This window comes from Taurulus bubalis, assembly GCF_910589615.1.
Source record: "Taurulus bubalis genome assembly, chromosome: 17".
NCBI lineage: Eukaryota > Metazoa > Chordata > Actinopteri > Perciformes > Cottidae > Taurulus > Taurulus bubalis.
Genome location: NC_136605.1, coordinates 4630386 through 4648061, shown reverse-complemented (window position 1 = coordinate 4648061; position 17676 = coordinate 4630386).

Sequence of the window (17676 nt, the reverse complement as noted above, 5' to 3'; positions counted from 1 at the left end):
ATTTCTGATATATTTTTTTGTATTTTTTGTGATATATATATTTTTTTTTAATTTAATTTGTTGTGTCTCATATGTAAGTTGCTTGCTACTGTGACAAATGAATTTCCCCTCTGGGATAAATAAAGTATACATCTATCTATCTATATCTAGCCTACTTCACCAACAACACAGGGTGAAATCAACACTTTGCACATGTGAGGTTTGAGTGGGCGAAGAGGGAGGTGGGAATTAAGGGAATGTTTGAGGCCAACACATGTTGACACTGTCAAGCACGTCCGTGATATTGTGATAATGACTCTCTCTGACTCGTGTGTGTGTTTTTCCCCATTAGTGCTCTGTGTCAGATCTACTTAATTATGTTGGAGCATTGCAGTCACACACATATATACTGAATATATTTTGTGTTGGTTATTATGAAGGTTATTGAGTTCTTCCTTCAGATAGGAAGCTGACTGACAAGCGTCTGATGCGTCCTCTCTTTCGGTTACATCTTAAAAGTAAAACTGATGGATGACATTGTACATATTACAGCAGAGGGGTTTCTCATTATTTGATGCTACCTTCTTTCCACCACTAGGGGGCGCTGGTTATCTAGACGTAGCCCGAGCTCTGGAGAAAAACACCCTCTCGGTTCTCTTTTGAGAATGTAACTCAGGTGTTAAAAGTGAGACAAAAGTAAACTTTCATCCACATTGTCTGGAAATCTAACAATAAGTAGTTCATAAAAAGTTAATAAATAGTAATTATTATCAATTACACACAATATGTTTTTAGATGAAATCTTTATTGCACAGCATGAGACTAAAACGCCAACACTCTAGCATTAAGTATTACACTTAAAATAGGATTTTCTACAAAACGTGGTGTTTGTTGTCAAATCTGAGAGCCAATCAGCTCTCCGATCTGGCGACAGCCAGGCGTTTCCCATCATGCCGTGGGGCATGCAGTCGGCGGAGATCCACGACGAGCACCTGGTCGCCTCGCTGACGTTGACCACGTGAGCGCGACGTCAGAGCAAGTCGGGATCAAATCTAACCGGCATGCGGTGACGATGGAGTCTGCGCAGGACTGGCTCACCTCGAGACTCGTGTCTGTGAACCCAAATCACTTTAAAACGCCCTACGGCAGAAAATAGAATAAGCTCCGATTAGTTCTAAGCGGTTCTTTGCGATGGAAACTGTGTTCGTAAAAATGGCCGCCGCTCTGATCATCCCGCTACGTTGATTGGAACGCGAACGTCCGTTTGTGCTCACGTTCTATTTCTACGGGCTCTGCACACGAAAACTCACACCGGGGGTTTTAAATACCGGTACGTGGGAGTTTTAGCACCGCCCACCTTCAACCTGAGCGTCCAATCAGCCGCAATGACTGAAGAAAAACCTGTGTGTGCGCGCAGGGCCTTCAACACACGAAGAAGAAGAAGTACTTAGTACATTAGTACATTAGTGTAAAAACACTCAATTACAAGAAACGGTCCCGGATTCATTTATTTATGTAAGAATTATTATCAGCAATTGTACTTTGAGCGGCTGTGGATCAGAGGGTAGAGCGGGTCGCCCTATCATAAGGTCGGTGGTTTGATCCCCATCTCCTAAAATTAGATGTTAAAATAGTCTAAATATCCCAAATAGCTATTTAAATGAAACCATTTAAAAAGTGTGAATGCTCTTTTCGGTGGCACTAAGGACTCGTCCCAGTGACGAGGGACACAAGCGGGAAAGTTTGAGTTCTACTGGTTTAATCTTTAACAATGCACGTTGATTTTTTATTTTTTATAAGCAAAATATTTTTAAAGGAAAATATGAAGAATCTTTTTTAACTGTAGCTGTCAAATACATATTGTCTGATATTGAAGTTGAAGTATGAAGTATAACGTTATACAGTATATACTCAAGTTAAGTAAAATAACCTCACAATTTATGGTTTAATAGTTAAATCTGTCCCATCATCACACAAGGTGTTTCATGACCTTGGCCCAGGGCAACACTCCATATTTATGCTGTCGGAAAAGGTAGGAAAAAAAAGAACCTCTGTTCACTTCCCCCGCAGCGTGATACTATGCAATGTGTGTGTGTGTGTGTGTGTGTGTGTGGGACGAGAGAGGACGCCGTGGGACGCTGGAAAATCACTGCGCACGGCTCCGCGGCCTGAATGAAAAAACGTATACGGTGCACGAGAAGAGACGCCCACTTGTGTCAGGCAGAGAGAGAGAGAGAGAGAGAGAGAGAGAGAGAGAGAGAGAGAGAGAGAGAGAGGAGCTGTAAATAGAAAAGGGAGAGAAAGGCCTTGATGCCGTAATGCAGCCATGAATAAGAGATGCTCTGAATGCAGCTTTGTTGACGGGCGGCTCAGCGTTCCATTAGAGGGAAACCCGGGCCATTAGTAGTTTTATCTTCTTTGTATGGGACACCGCTGACAGGACACACACACAGACACACACACAGACACACACACACACACACACACACACACACACACACACACACACACAGCCAGCCACTGTGGTGCAGATGTTTTTGGATGGGTTCCTCCCCTCAGTTTTAAATGTCGGTCATGAGGCTTTTTCGCAGAGTGATTTGGTTTTTCGTTGTTTTTTTTGTTTCTTTTCAAAAGGCCGTTTCTCCTTTCATGCTGATACGATGCCTCAAACAGCTGACGGTGTCACACGCAAAATGTCTCACGTCGGCTCGCTCTCCATTCACAAAACACTTACCTCCTTCTGCGTGCAGCTGACACGGCGTGCACAAAGCTCTGTCCTCCTCCCTCCTGCTGGATGTGACAGTCGAATGTTTGCAACGCTGTCTGCTCGAAGAAAAGCATTTTATACTTGTAACCGGTGATAAATGCTTTCATGCTTTTCATCCTGTGTTCTTTTATGGCCACAACCTCTCTTATGCAGTTGACTGCCATTTATCCCAAAGGAATAGACAATCTTGAGAGTCTGAGAGTTATGGACGTGTGTTATTCTGCTCATTTCCTACTTTGCACATGTTGACCCTGAATAGAACGCACCAGGACAGAAACATGCCAGAAAATGTATTCGCCATACAAATGTCATATTGCGAAGGCCAGTGCTATTCAGCAACATGAGCTTGCTAGTTAGCAAAGAATATTGAACTCAACATAGTTTAAAGCGTACAACATACTTTAATGTTTTGGTTCAGCCTCTGCGTTTTCATGATTATAGTTTTATTTCTTGGCCGCAGAGGGCGGCGGTTTTCAGCAAAAAAAGAAGAAAAGAAAAGCTCTAAAAAGCTAACTATTAGCAGGTTAGCTAGCTAGCTGGTGAACAAAAGGCGTGTTTAGCAGCCAAAGAGACGGATCATTTTCTCAGAAGTTAGTGGAGGCCAAAAACTGAGCTAAAAGGGAAATCCTTTATTATTTTTACATGTTTCTCTTTGTATTTTTCATCCAATATAGCAATTAGTGGCTAGAAGTTGAGTCATTGATGGCGTATCCATTTTCACCTGAAAAAGAGTTTAGTTTCAGTTTGAACTCTGCCTGTTTGGTGAGATTTCCAGACGATGAACAAACCTATTAGCGATTCATACCAGTGTTGGTCTGTTGGTCTAACTTTGGTGAAGACGGAAATATCTCAACACCTGTTGGACATATTGCCATGATAATGAGTACGGACACTCATGTGCCTCTCAGGTTGAAACTCTTTTTGTTGAAAAAATATAGCCCTCAGTAAACAGTTTACGATCGAAATCTCTAGTTTCAAGTCTTCTTTAATACAGCATGATGTTAATTTAGTAAATTATGGTCCATTTAGAGTCAAATAGACCATAAAGCAGGGGATGCTCTAGGGCGGGCTTACTGTGATTGACAGGTCGCTGCCGCCAGCAGAGACGTGTACAGAGTCTCTACGTCACTCCTCTGCATTCAAAACATGTTAACTTCCGTTCATTGGTTGCGGAAAAAAACAACATGGCGGCGGCCGTAATCCAAGATGGCGGTGGCCAAAGTTGTCAAACTCAAGGCTTCAAAACGTCAGTTCACAAACCAACGGGTGACGTCACGACGACTACGTCCACTTAAAAATGGAGGGAAAGGAACAGGCTCAAACACACTGCAAACACATACGTACACAAGATTAAGTATTAACCATAGTTGAAAATGTAACACAACTAATATTAGTTGCACCCTTACACGGATATCTTCCCCCCAACCACACACAGACACATACATGCGTGACTCTGCCAGCGAGCCCACATGTAAACAAAAAGAGTACGCAAAATCCACTAAGCAAACACAAACACACACGCTTATACGCACACACTTGACCTTGATAGAGACAACAGGGTGGCATCCTCCCCATTGACTGGGTCCATTAGGGGCCAAAGTGCAGCTGAGCCACATGCTGTACTGCCACAAAGAGACACACTGGATTACAAGGGAGGCAGCCAGGCACACAAGAGAGGAGGGGCAGGGGGTCGGAAGAGAGGAGCGGGATGATGGAAGCAGCAGGAGGGAGGATGGGGATGGGGATGGGGGAGAAAGAGAGAGTGGGATTTAATCCATTTCCATAAAGGTTTCCATTGTAAACCTATTACCAGCCGGCTATTCTGTGAAACTGCCATTTAAGTCGACGTGATTGTTCACTCAGACTCTATTCACAGCGATTTGACAAAGAGTCACAAACAAATGGGGCAAAGAAAACTTGACCTCCATCCAGCTCGTCAAAGTAGGGCATGTTTTTGTGGATTTATTGAGATGAAAACTTCTTTTTTTTGCATTGTGCAGACGTGAGGTCAGGGAAGTTCAACGTTTTTAGTGTAGAGAGGGAAAGATGAGAAGAGGCTTAACGCTGGAATGGAATATTTCCTTGTACGGGACATGATGTGGACGAGTGCATGTTTTTAGAAACGCTCCTCTTTTAGTCATTCACTGGTCAAAAATTACATTTTCGGGTCTATTTATCAATGTATGAATTTCTTGCTCCGGTTCAAAGAAAGAAGTCCATTCCAACAGACACTTACTACCTCTGCACTTCAGTCAAACGTTTCGGTCACAAGGACTTTTCTCCAGACGTAGCCACGCTGTTTAGTCTCGTCCAGTTTGGCTTTTTCTTTTTCAGCAATGTAAGGTCGAGGTTTCTGATATGAGGTTCTATCTGAGATGAGCCTCATGAATTAATGATCAGTGCTGAGTAAGACCCTGTCTCTAAGTACTGCTGGTGCTCACAACGCCACTGCTGCCCCATCTGTGTGTGTGTTTGCTAATTTTGATGCTCCATCTCTCTGCACGCGACCCAAGGCGGTTAACCCGTCACACGCAGATATTTTGGCTGTTGAACCTCCCAGTTGCATTAGAGAGAGAGAAGAGGAAACACTGACGCTAGACAAAGAAAAGTTTTTCTCCGTAACTGATTCTATAATTAAAAGGTGAACTTTTATTGGGAAGATTTAGTGGTGAATCCTGACGATTTGATAACTATTTGAATTTTCTAACTATTCTGCAGATTTACAAATGAATGATTCAGAATTGAAATAAAATAAAACAACCCCTGGCAGTAACCGAAAGTCCTTCCTTCCCGCTGCTGTCAGGCTGCATAACAAGCTGAACTCACAGTAGACCACAAACACTTAGAACACTTTAATCACTTTTGGCCACTTCTGCAATATATAATACATTTAAGTACTTTATATACTTTTTTATTCCGTCTGTATATTTAATATTGCTACTGTATTCTTCTTTACTGTTCTCATTACTGTTTTTATTATTGTTTTACTGTTTATTTATATTACTTGATTTTGATTTACCATGTGCGCACTGCTGCTGTAATCCTGCAATACTGCGGGACCAATAAAGGATCATCTTATTTTATCTTATCTTAACGTAGCTGACCTTAGCTTAGCATAAAGACTGGAAACTGGCGGAAACAGCTAGCCTGGCTTTGTTCAAAGGGAACAAAAAATAAAACGTTGTATAGTGTATTCATTTGTGAGCTGATTTTGTTACATTTTGGACAGAACCAGGCTAGCTGTTTCCACTTGTTTACAGTCTTTATGCAAAACTAACCACCTACTGGATGTAGCTTCATATCATGTACAGACATGATCCAAGTTGTCAACTAACTTGCAAATAAAATGTTGAGCAATTCTTAAAACATTTTTTCTTCATTCTTTATCATTGTTGAAGCCAAGTGCATGGACTGTCAAAACATCAGTTTTTCACTTTAAAATGAAAACAATTTCCGTCCACACGGGCGTTGCAGCGTATCACATGATCATTCACGTACACTGGGCGTGACGGTGTAAACAGGAAGCAGATTTTCTACACACTGCAGTTGGTTTAATTACTGCGGAGGAAGAACGGCAACGACCAAAAGAGGGACGAAAGATGTATTCGCTTCGACCGACGACGAGGTCGAACTGTTGCTGGTAAACCTGGCTGTTTGTCTTCTTCCGGAAAAGGGTCGTGTGTTAGGGGCGTGATGAATCGAGGAGGGGAACGTTGTGACTGTTGAAACCCAATCAAGTAGCGAACGCGGGTGTCTATGTCATCGTTTCCAAATTTATCCGCTTACGCCCGTCTACACAATATAACGTTTCCAAATGTATCGTTCCCAAACTACTCGTAGCAAAAGATATGCATTTCAAAATGGAAACTTGGTAGTGTGGACATGGCCTCAGTCTAAAATGTTTTTAGTGTTGATGTTTGACAACCTTCTATCTATTTAATCATTGTGTGTCTGTGTGTTTGGTGTCACATTGTATTCACGTCCTGACCAGTGTGTTCACAAACTGGTCTTTCTTTCTCTAATGGAGCATCGGTAATCTGTTGAAGGATTTGTAATCCCAACACACACACACACACACACGCACACACGCACGCACGCACGCACACACACACACACACACACACACACACACACACACTCACACACAGAGAGAGAAAGGGAGATGGTATGCAATCTCACAGCAGCGTGCACATTTACACAAAACGCCGTGATCTAATCTAATCTAATCCACACCCTCTTTACTGGCTCTGACCGTTCATCAAATATGTCACACCAGATATCACATCAGATTATGAGGAAATGGGTGAAACACTTCCTGGATTAGAGACAGCTTGTCTAAAGCCAGAAGGTGTTTCCAGAGCCTTTTAACTGCAGGGCGGCCTGGGTGTTACAGAGGCCGCATTAAATTAAATCATCGTGGATCTGTTGGTACGTCTTGTATATGCAACATGTTCTCAAACCTAAACAACGGAAAAGGCTGTTTGCCAATTACTTTTAAAATGACATATATAGAGAGGCATCCTGGCAATTTAAACACGATGCTAAAGTGTGCTGGTGTCATTGTGCTCGGGAAGACTCACGGTAGTAACGGGAGAACGTTACAGTCGACTTTAAGCTAACGTTATCTCTGTTAGCTAACTTAACTGGCAAAATGAAGCTAACATGTCAAAGACGGCTGAGAGACCGAGCGTGAGACACAGCCTGTTGATTATATGATTATTTATGTTCAGTGTTATGAAGGCTCCACATGCTGCTCCATGTTGTTAATGACTGTGTGGGAATCAAAAAACTTGAGAAATTGATTAAGTAGCATCACGCTAGGTGCATTTCATTATTGTAAAACAAATAGTGCCAATGAATATGATGGAATAATACTAACAATCTAATGCAATATAGCTCAATTTCATTTTAATTTTAAGCCCTATATAATATTTTCATATTAGGTAATATTAGTAACTTGACAGTGGGCTGACATCCAATTAACATCACTATAATATTTAGCATTTGTATTCTTTCTACAATAACCTTTATGTCTCTGTCATTTATGACCTCATTCAACTATGTAATTTATATATACATATATTTTAAATCTTTCATAGCAACCTATGATTTTGGTGAGTTTGGGATTCTTCTCTGTCTCTACTTGTGATTTTCTTTTAATTTTAAACTAAAGTTATCGTACTTGAAGTGCTTTTCAGCATCTCTTTTTATCCACCACTTTGGTTCGAACAGAAATATCTCAATACACATTTGATGGCTTATGCAATTCTGTACAGACATTCATGGTATCCAGACGATGAATCCTGGAGGCGTTGCTGATCCTGTGACTTTACTCGTGTTGTTTGTAGTTCAGAATTCTTTCACAACTGACATTTAAGGTCCGTCGAAGATAAGCTGCAATATTTTTAATAACTTTTCATCTCGCCTCGTCAAAACTTCAGTTTGTCCAGTTCTTTGGTTTATAACCAAAAAGCTAATGACATTCCCATCGGCCTCAGCTGTATTTCGTCTTTAGTGCTAACTAGCTAATGTTAGCATGCTAACGCGCTTCAGTAATTTAAGGAGCACAGTAAACATTATGTCTCATATGTCTCATACTGTTAAATATTTGTCTGTTCACATAGTAAAGTCCAAATGATGGTCTTAAATGACTTAAAAGTAGAAACATCCGTATTCATACAGCATCTGCCTTGCTATACCATGTATGTAATATGTACATCTGCTCTGCCCATTCTGCTGACATGGTATGAGTGCAGCATCAGTACATGTGAAGCTGAGCAGCACAGCTCGCTTACCTTCCTACTCGTGGGAATCAATTGTGTCAAGGGATAAAAACAACTCAACTCAAGGTTTTACTAGGCCAGGGAGACAGACAATTTCCCGATTATTTCACACCTTTCTGTGTAAGTGGTTGACGGCCTCTGCTCCCAGTGTGTGGTCTGGCTCCAGCGGTGGTTAAAGAGTGGTGGTCCATGACCCTAAGAGGTGAAAGGGACTAATTTCATCTAGCCAGCATCCTTGTATCTTTACTCCCTGAGATGCTCACATCTCTTAATAGAGCCTGTGTCATATCTCTTACAGTGGGCAATAGGGAGCAGGTGTAAAGGCAGTTTTAAAGTTGTTTTCCCATCTAACTTTCTCGTCTCTTTATCTCTCTCAGTCCAGTTTTCGCACCTTCCGTTCTGGATTGGCTTTCCTCACCATTAATGAATCAAACAACAACTGTGTGTTCTGTTTTTGTTTTTTTTAAACGTGTGTAGTGCCCCGTGTTGCCTATCCAAAAACTAAAGTCACTACTTGGTTGCTCTCTTGCTAACTTTTCCGACGCGTGTAATTGATGATAAATATCCAGGTGTAAACATCCAGGTAGTTTATTAACAGTTGCTTTTCTTGATAGAAAACAAACTGAGAACCACATCCGGGCCCAACCTACTTGCGTATAATCAAAACCCTAAAATAAATCAAAAACATTTCCCTATCTACGTTACCGTATTGACATCTGCTGTACCACGGTCGAAAACTGTTTGCTTCTGTTCCAACATAACAAAACATAACAAAAAAACACAAAAAAATGGCTCTTAGAATGTGTATAGTGAGTTTATCAGAGGTTTTGGTACTGATGTAATCTGGTACTGTGTTAAAAGTCAGGGTCAGCTTTACCACAATGGGGAGTGGGTAAAGGATTCCTGAACTCGATCCTGGGGAAAGAAATTGATGGAGTGAAACCAGATCAGTATCTTGGGACAACTTCTGACATCGCTGGGTGTGAATGTGACAGTGGTGCAGGCGTCCTACTGTAGCCAGTCACTACGCTAAGCTAAGCTAACTGGCTGCATATCAACTGAGGGAGATGTCTGTGTACTTCCCTAAAATCTGTGATGCAAGCTAGATTTGGTAAGTCAGATATCTGAAAGCCAATCACTGTTCAAAACACATGACGGAGGAACCGTCTTCGACACAACAGCAGCAAAGAAACCGAAAACCTCCAGCGCAGACGTGTCACTACAGAGAGCTAGAGTTAGCATTAGCATGGGGGAATCTTTGACAATTATATTAGAGTGTGCGATCTTTGAAAGTAAACCGAACCGTGGAGCTTCCTTTTCTATCCACCAAAAAATATCCCACTAGATATTATTATTATATTTTCAGAGCCAGGCAACAAACCTCCGGTTCAGAAGCCAGTGCGGAAGTGCCTTAAACTTAAACTAAATATATATATGTATATGTTACATGTATGTATGTATGTATGTATGTATGTATATATATACGACAAAAAAAATTCCCCTTGGGGATTAATAAAGTATATATTCATTCATTCATTCATAAACATACATACATACAGTAACAGAACGGAGGACACAGAAGTTAGGGCAGCGCAGCAATTACAGGTAGAGTCAGTTCTGCAGGTTTTAAATTAAACAAACACAAAATAACTGCAACAATGTACTTCACTTTATTAATAAAACAACAACACAATGCAGCGTAGTTTGCACAAGACGGAAACCACTTTTATTCTCGTTCCACACTTCACTAGAACGTTTCCTCTCCTCCTCTCTTTCCGTTTTTCCCTTCACAATAAAAGCCCCAGAAATGTACATCCGAACACTGCTTCCTATAGCTGTTCAAACACGCAATATATTAGCTTACAGTTATAACAAAACATGTCAAAACAATCCAACAAAACTGCGGCACTCAAACACTGCACACACAAGAGCACGAGCCGATCAGAACGAATGATATTAACTACCGTAAAATACGGCTACTTTTTTTCTTCTTTTTCCCTAAACTTTGACCTGTGCAGCTGATATGTGGATTTTTCGTGTTAAAACACATAAAACACTAAACATAACTTCTCGTATGTTTCAGCATGAACTCTTTTAATCCTGGCAGCATGGTAGCTTTCTGTTGTGTTGACAGAAGTCACGCTGGCACACTGACCAATCACAGCGCATGTTAATGGTCACGCCGGGCCCTGTGACGAATCAGACGTCCAGACACTCTAGAAGACTGTTTCTTATAGTTTAACCAGGCTACTTCTTCCACAGAGAAAGAGAGGTGAAATGTGATTGGATAAGAGGTGCTGTTAAACAGCTCCCAAACAGAGGCATACCAGAGGCCTGAAGCAGAGGAACAGATGAAGACAGGAGCTGTGCAATGAGAAAACAAGCTAATAGGGAAAAATAATTATAATACATGTAGTGTATTTGTGAAAAACAACTACATTATAAAATAGCTGTAACTTTGTGATTCTGTTTATTGCCATGTATGTTTTCACATACAACGAATTTGTCCTGGCGGAAGGTCCATGACATTAAACATTTAACAATAAACAGAGTGCAATAAATGGGAACATGAATATTTACAATTGAATCTACAGTAGAATATAAAATTAAAGTTAAAATAAAGTGCACGGACTATAAGTGTTACGTGAAAGTGACAAGTGTAATGATATATACAGTATATAGAACCATACACTGTATATAGAGTTTGTCCCTGACACCAGGCTGAAAGTCAGTGAGTGTAAGCACGGTGCTGATAGCAGGATAACAGCAGCATGTGACTCCACTCTGAATCAAAGTTTGAACACAGGTCATGCAGCCGCCACTGAAGTCTCACTTTTGACTGGTTTTCGCAAATAGAAGAGACGATTTGTCTGATAAATTAAAACTGCTACTTTTTTCCATTCTGTATTTAAAGGTCTTTTCCCCCCTTGGTTTCATGTTTGAGTTTCTGTAAGTGCGCCCTTATCTTTGTTTATCCATGGTGGCTATCTGGAAGTCTTTCTTCCCGTTTGTTACAAACAAACTGCTGTTGCTGGGAACTTTAACTGATCTCTGTTTACACGTCAGCCGACACTTTAACTCACACTTCTCCACGTGTGTACACTTGAAATGACTTTATGTATATTTATACGAATATTTTTGAGGATTTCCACCTCAACAGACACTTCCAGCACAATTCACCGCCCACACTTCGGCTGACATTTCAACTCCTTTCGGTGCCCCACACCATCGAATCTTCAGCTCTTTTCAGCACTTTCGCTTCAACTCATATCACGACTTCACTCTTGTGAATAAAGTGCCACTCCAACCCCGTTCAGTGCTTACACAACTGCTAATTCAGTTACTGTCTGCTCCGTATTCCATCTACTACCACTTCAAGTACAATTTCAACCGTTTCAGTACATCAACATTTTTGGAATGCAAGGCTCATACACATTTTAACCAATGGATTACTTTCATGACTTTTCCATGACTTTAAACCAAATTTCCATGACCAAACATTTTGTGAAATCTCGGTGTACACATGAAAAAGTGAGAACATTTTGTATTTAAACTAACAATGAGAATACAAAGCAAACAGTAAACCTTAAATGACACAAATGAATGAGACAATAGTTTGATTAAAAGAATAAACATTTATATAGATGCCTGTATGTATGCCTGCTTATATACGTCATGAACACATGAATATAACAAAATTTACATGACTTTTCCAAAACTTTTGGGATTTTTTTTAAGGACTTTCCAGGCCTGGAAATAACCATTTTAAAATTCCATGACTTTTCCAGGTTTTCCATGACCGTAAGAACCCTGGGAATGTTTCAGCTGTGAATTTTCAGCAGCGAGCCTTCAAGTTTGAGGTTGAATTTGGTTTTCCATCGTGTTCTCTATTGATATGTTAAATCCGACAAACTACACCGAGCATCCATTCTTCCGTGTGTGTGTGTGTGTGTGTGTGTGTGTGTGTTGTTGTTGAATCAGGCCTTTCCCCTCTCAATGGCACACCTGAACAGATGAAAATGAATGAACTGCTGCCCGCCTGATGAATTGTGCACGTGTGTTTGTTTGTATTGAGATTTCTATTGAAAATGGAAGTCATTATGCACCATGCAGGCTGGGAGAGTAACACACGTGAAATTCTGTTAACCCTTTCATGGACCAGGCTCAGACAAAAGTAACCCACTATTTTCCAATTTGCATTGCATTCTTCGGTTTCTCCGAGTACTCTGGTCCAATTTACAGTAAAAGTACAGATTCAATCATCTGCATACATTTCTTCATTAGAAACAACATGTTTAATGTTAAACTGACAACATTGTGACATTATACATCGGTTTCTATTGACAGGATGCAGAACAAATTGCCCAATGTTCTTACAAAACCGACAAAAAGTCGTGGTCTTCAACGAAAGAAGGGCAGAAGTTGCACTGCCACAGTGATCAGAAGGAATCTACTATAAGCCTAGATTTATAATCACCATTGTATTTTCATTGAAAACATCTTGAAAAAAAAAATCAAAATTGATACAGATAAAATATTTCCAACAAATATACAATGTTTTATAAGTGAAATTGATCGGCAGCATTCGGTTGTGGTAAAAACTAAAATGTTCAGCAGCAGCACCTTCACGAGGAATGGACGTCCTTTTACACCAAGTACTACCTTCCCCTTTTTTTTAATTTTATTTTCCTGCTTCTGACTTCCTGGAAGGAAGCCACTTGTCTGTACTCAAAACTGCAGTGCACCCTGGGTATTTATTTTGGGCCTGATATGCTGCAACCTAGTGCTGGAGATGACTCAAAGCAGATTAAGCACTAGTTTCTGAGCAGTGTTTTGACAACTCTGACCAGCTCGCACACGGTTACTACTGGTTACTACTGGCTACTACTGGTTACTACTGGCTACTACTGGTTACTACTGGTTACTACTGGTTACTACTGGCTACTACTGGTTACTACTGGTTACTACTGGCTACTACTGGCTACTACTGGTTACTACTGGTTACTACTGGTTACTACTGGTTACTACTGGTTACTACTGGTTACTACTGGCTACTACTGGCTACTACTGGTTACTACTGGCTACTACTGGTTACTACTGGTTACTACTGGCTACTACTGGCTACTACTGGTTACTACTGGTTACTACTGGTTACTGTGGCAGTACAATCACTGAGGCTGCCATTTAACTGGAGACACAACATGTGAAGTCAAACAACCTTCGACTCTTCTTCTGCGGTCTTAAATGGCGCATAATTCTCGTGTGTGAAATTAAAAACTAACCCCAAATATGTCCCACCCAGCGACTGCAGCGAGAACCTAAATCTGTCTTCTGCAGATGGAGCTATAAGTGGCCATATTAGGGCAGAAATCCAGAGTCTGGCAACGGGGGGCAAATAGGGCTTCCCCCCCCCCCCCCCCCACACACACACACACACACACACACACTGAAGAGTGTGAGAGTGAAGACGCTTTAAAATCCTTCCTTCCTTGTGTACCTGCTTAAACACTTCCTCCTCCTCCTCTGCCTCCTCCTCCTCTTCCTCCTCCTCCTCCTCCTCGCCTGGTCAACTCTCTAAACCCATCCTCAGGGAACTCTCTCTCTCTCTCTCTCTCTCTCTCTCTCTCTCTCTCACACACGCGCGCGCGCGCGCACGGCCGCTCTTATAGGAGGCTCCCAGCAGAGAAGCGGACAGTCAAGCAACGGACCTGCTCGTTAACTTGTTCGCTTCCTATCTCTCTCTCTCTCTCTTTCTCTCTCTCTCTCTCTCTCTCTATTTCCCCTTTACACACACGCACACGCGCGCGCGCACACACACACATACACACACTCCTCGTTCTTTTCGGCAGCAACCGTGAAGCGGACTACCGGGCTAACTAACCGGGTAAAGAGCGACTCCTCCGACTCTCCAGACTGGTCGTCATCGTCTGTTTTTTTTTTTGTCTTCTTCTTCTACTCTTTTTTTTACTGCGGATTTTACCCTCCTCGGTCTTTTTGCAGTGGATACTGAGCGCGCGCGCCGAGATAAACAAAGTGAGCGAACATTAAGTCTGCAGCTGGCCGTCCTAAAGCGGGGAAGTGAGACAAATCCTCTCTCCGTGTGCCGGTCCAGCCGTCTTCTCTGCACCTCCTCCTCCTCCTCCTCCTCTTCCTCATCCTCCTCTTCCTCCTCCGGTTTAATTGCACCGGTCAGACTCGGAAGGAGCAACAGCCTCCCGGCGCATCAGTGAGGTAAGAGATGCGACTGACCGTTATCCCCACACTATGGTGGTCGTTTACCGGGCCTGTGTGTGTGTGTGCGTGTGTGTGTGTGTATGTGTGTGTGTGTGTGTGTGTGTGTGTGTGTGTCCTAAACACAGGCCTTCATGCAGCAAAAATATGTCTATACAAAATCATCCCATGTGAAACACAAGATGAGCATCAACTGGCTCGAAAATGTGTTTTTGTGAATGTGAATTTTTTTTTTAGGGTATGCTAGGTATGTGATTCCATCTTTATTTTAAAGTGTACACACACACACACACACACACACACACACACACACATATAGCCATATGGAACCCACGAATATTACATAAAAGTTACCCTTCCTCCTCCTCCTCCTCCTCCACCTGACCCTGTTTGAAGGTTTGAAGATGTTGGTCTTGTACTACTGAGCAGGGCCGTCCGAATAGTGGGGCCATCGGGCGCCGTTTCATAACGAGGGTAACGTGTGCATGGCTCGTAATAAACGCAAGCCAAAGAAGCAACTTTGAATATGCTAAAATTAAATTATATCGAGAAATAAACACTATTTGCAACCAGAAAAAGCCGAGACAGATGATGAGACGACGGGCTCCTGGACACCCGTCCTCTGAGTAGGACGTCCAGAATGAAACCCCCGTGTCGTTTAGTCGTTTTAGTCGTTTTAGTCGTCTTTGTGGCGTCTCTGTAGTCGTTTTGCGTCTCTTTGTATTTACATTGTGTCGCTTTGTAGTTTTATGTTGTTTTACTCTTTGTGGTTGTTTTGCATGTCCGCGTAGTCATTTTCTGACTCTTAATCGTTGTTTTGCGTCTCTTTTTGACGTCATAAATGACTATAAAAGAGACTCAAAATGTCTCTTATTTGGCTGTGTAGTTGATATGTGTCTCTTTGTAGTTGTTTTGTGTGTCTCTTTGTATTCACATTGTGTCTCTTTGTAGTTGTTTTGTGTGTCTCTTTGTATTCACATTGTGTCTCTTTGTAGTTGTTTTATGTGGCTGTGTTGTTTTGCATCTCTTTTTGAAGTCATAAATGACTATAAAAGAGACTCAAAATGTCTCTCATGTGGCTGTGTAGTTGACATTTGTCTCTTTGCAGTTGTTTTGCGTGTCTTTGTCATCATTTGACGTCTGTTTGTAGTCGTTTTGCATGTCCTTGTAGTCATTTTACGTCTCATTGTAGTTCTTTTGGGCGCCATTGTGGTCTCTGTGGCCCTTTGTGTCTCGTGGTAGTCATTTGGCTCCGCCCCTAGCTCCGAGTCTCCCTTTCTGTTTCCACCAAGCACTCCAGCTCGTTTGGCTACACATTATAACGCTTATTTTTCGACCCTTCTATTTTCAAAAGTTGCGGATGGTACCAAGGGAATGAAACCACTCCATTCCGGTTACCACCTCAGTCGAGGCCCATACTGCCGAATCAAAGTTTTTAGTTCAAGCCGATATTGATCAGATCCCATCGACTGGCCTCGGCCCCGTGTTGGCGGTTGCTGGTGTGATATCAGCTGGACCGGTGCCAGCTGCCTGCGGGCTCATTGGAGTGCCCGAAGCGGACCGGCTGGTTGTGAAGAGCTGAAATACCGTCTGTCAGCGGCTGCCATTTCTTTCCCTCGGCAGCATCTGAACGAGGAGCCCCTTCCTTCTTTCTTTGCCTCCACTCCCAGCCGGTCTGCATGTTCCTTTCTATTTTTAGTCTCTATTTACAATGCAGTCGCTATAGTGGCCCTCTCACTCTGTTTCCCTTCATCCGTCCCTTCCTGCCTAGCGTCCCTCCCTCTTACTCCTGCACCTTTTTCACTCACTCACTTTTCAGCCGTCCCCCTCGCCTTTTGGGTTTTTCTCCTTCAAGTTTTCTCCTTCTCCGCCATCATCGTCGACCGTCGACTCGCCACACATGCAGTGTATTACTTTGTAAAGGCTGGGGAGACGAGGGGGTAGAGGTTAATCCCTGGATGCTTTTGACCCAAATCACTGCAACCTACATTAAATACCACCCCCCTAAAACAACCAGCCCACACACACACACACACACACACACACACACACACCAAAACATGTCTTTAAGCAGCGGCCTTTTGGATGCCGAGCCACACTACGACCGAACGCCACCTTTTTTTTTTGAGGCTCGGAGAGTTGTTAATTATCTCTGAGAAAACACGCTGGAGATACCGGATTTGGCCTAAATTGCCTTCAAGCGGAGACGAAGAAGAAGGAAAAAAAAGGAAAATGTTTGATTAGAAGATCTCAAAGAATAGTTTTTAATGAAGCAAATGTAATTAACTGGTTCGTCATCTTCCGTAATTCCAGAGCAAAAACTTAAGGCGCCCCCGACCTCCCTTAAAGCTCCACGTCCCAAACACCCCGCTGCTGCTCTGAGCTATAGGTTCACATCGGATTACCTCCGACTCCCAATGTGGCCAATTTACATCAGCATCAAATGAGCGTCACTGGTACATCACTGGCTGCACTGCACTGTTTCATAAGGCACTGACGGACGCCAGGTTCAGACGGTACACAGATAATCGACTGGCGGTTTATCTCTACAGTGACTCAGCAACTGGGTTGAGGACAATAACACAGTGCACAGGGATCCAGTGCAGCAGATGTGGAACACGCAATCTATTTGTTTGTGTGTGTGTTGCCATTATACTCGCAGCGTGACTCCAAGGACCGGTTTGTCATTTCAGTCCATCACTCTGTCCAGACTGCAACAGCTCAACAACGACGAGATGGATCGCCATGAACTTTAGCGCAGACGTCCCTGGTCTCTTTAAAATGTCTCCGGCTGACTTTCATTTTTCGGCTGGCGACGCCATCGTCAGGTCGAGATTTTAATGTGTCCAAAACTTTGTTTGTGACTAAATACATGGCACATTTATAACATTCCTGATAGCCTCAGCTGTATTGTGT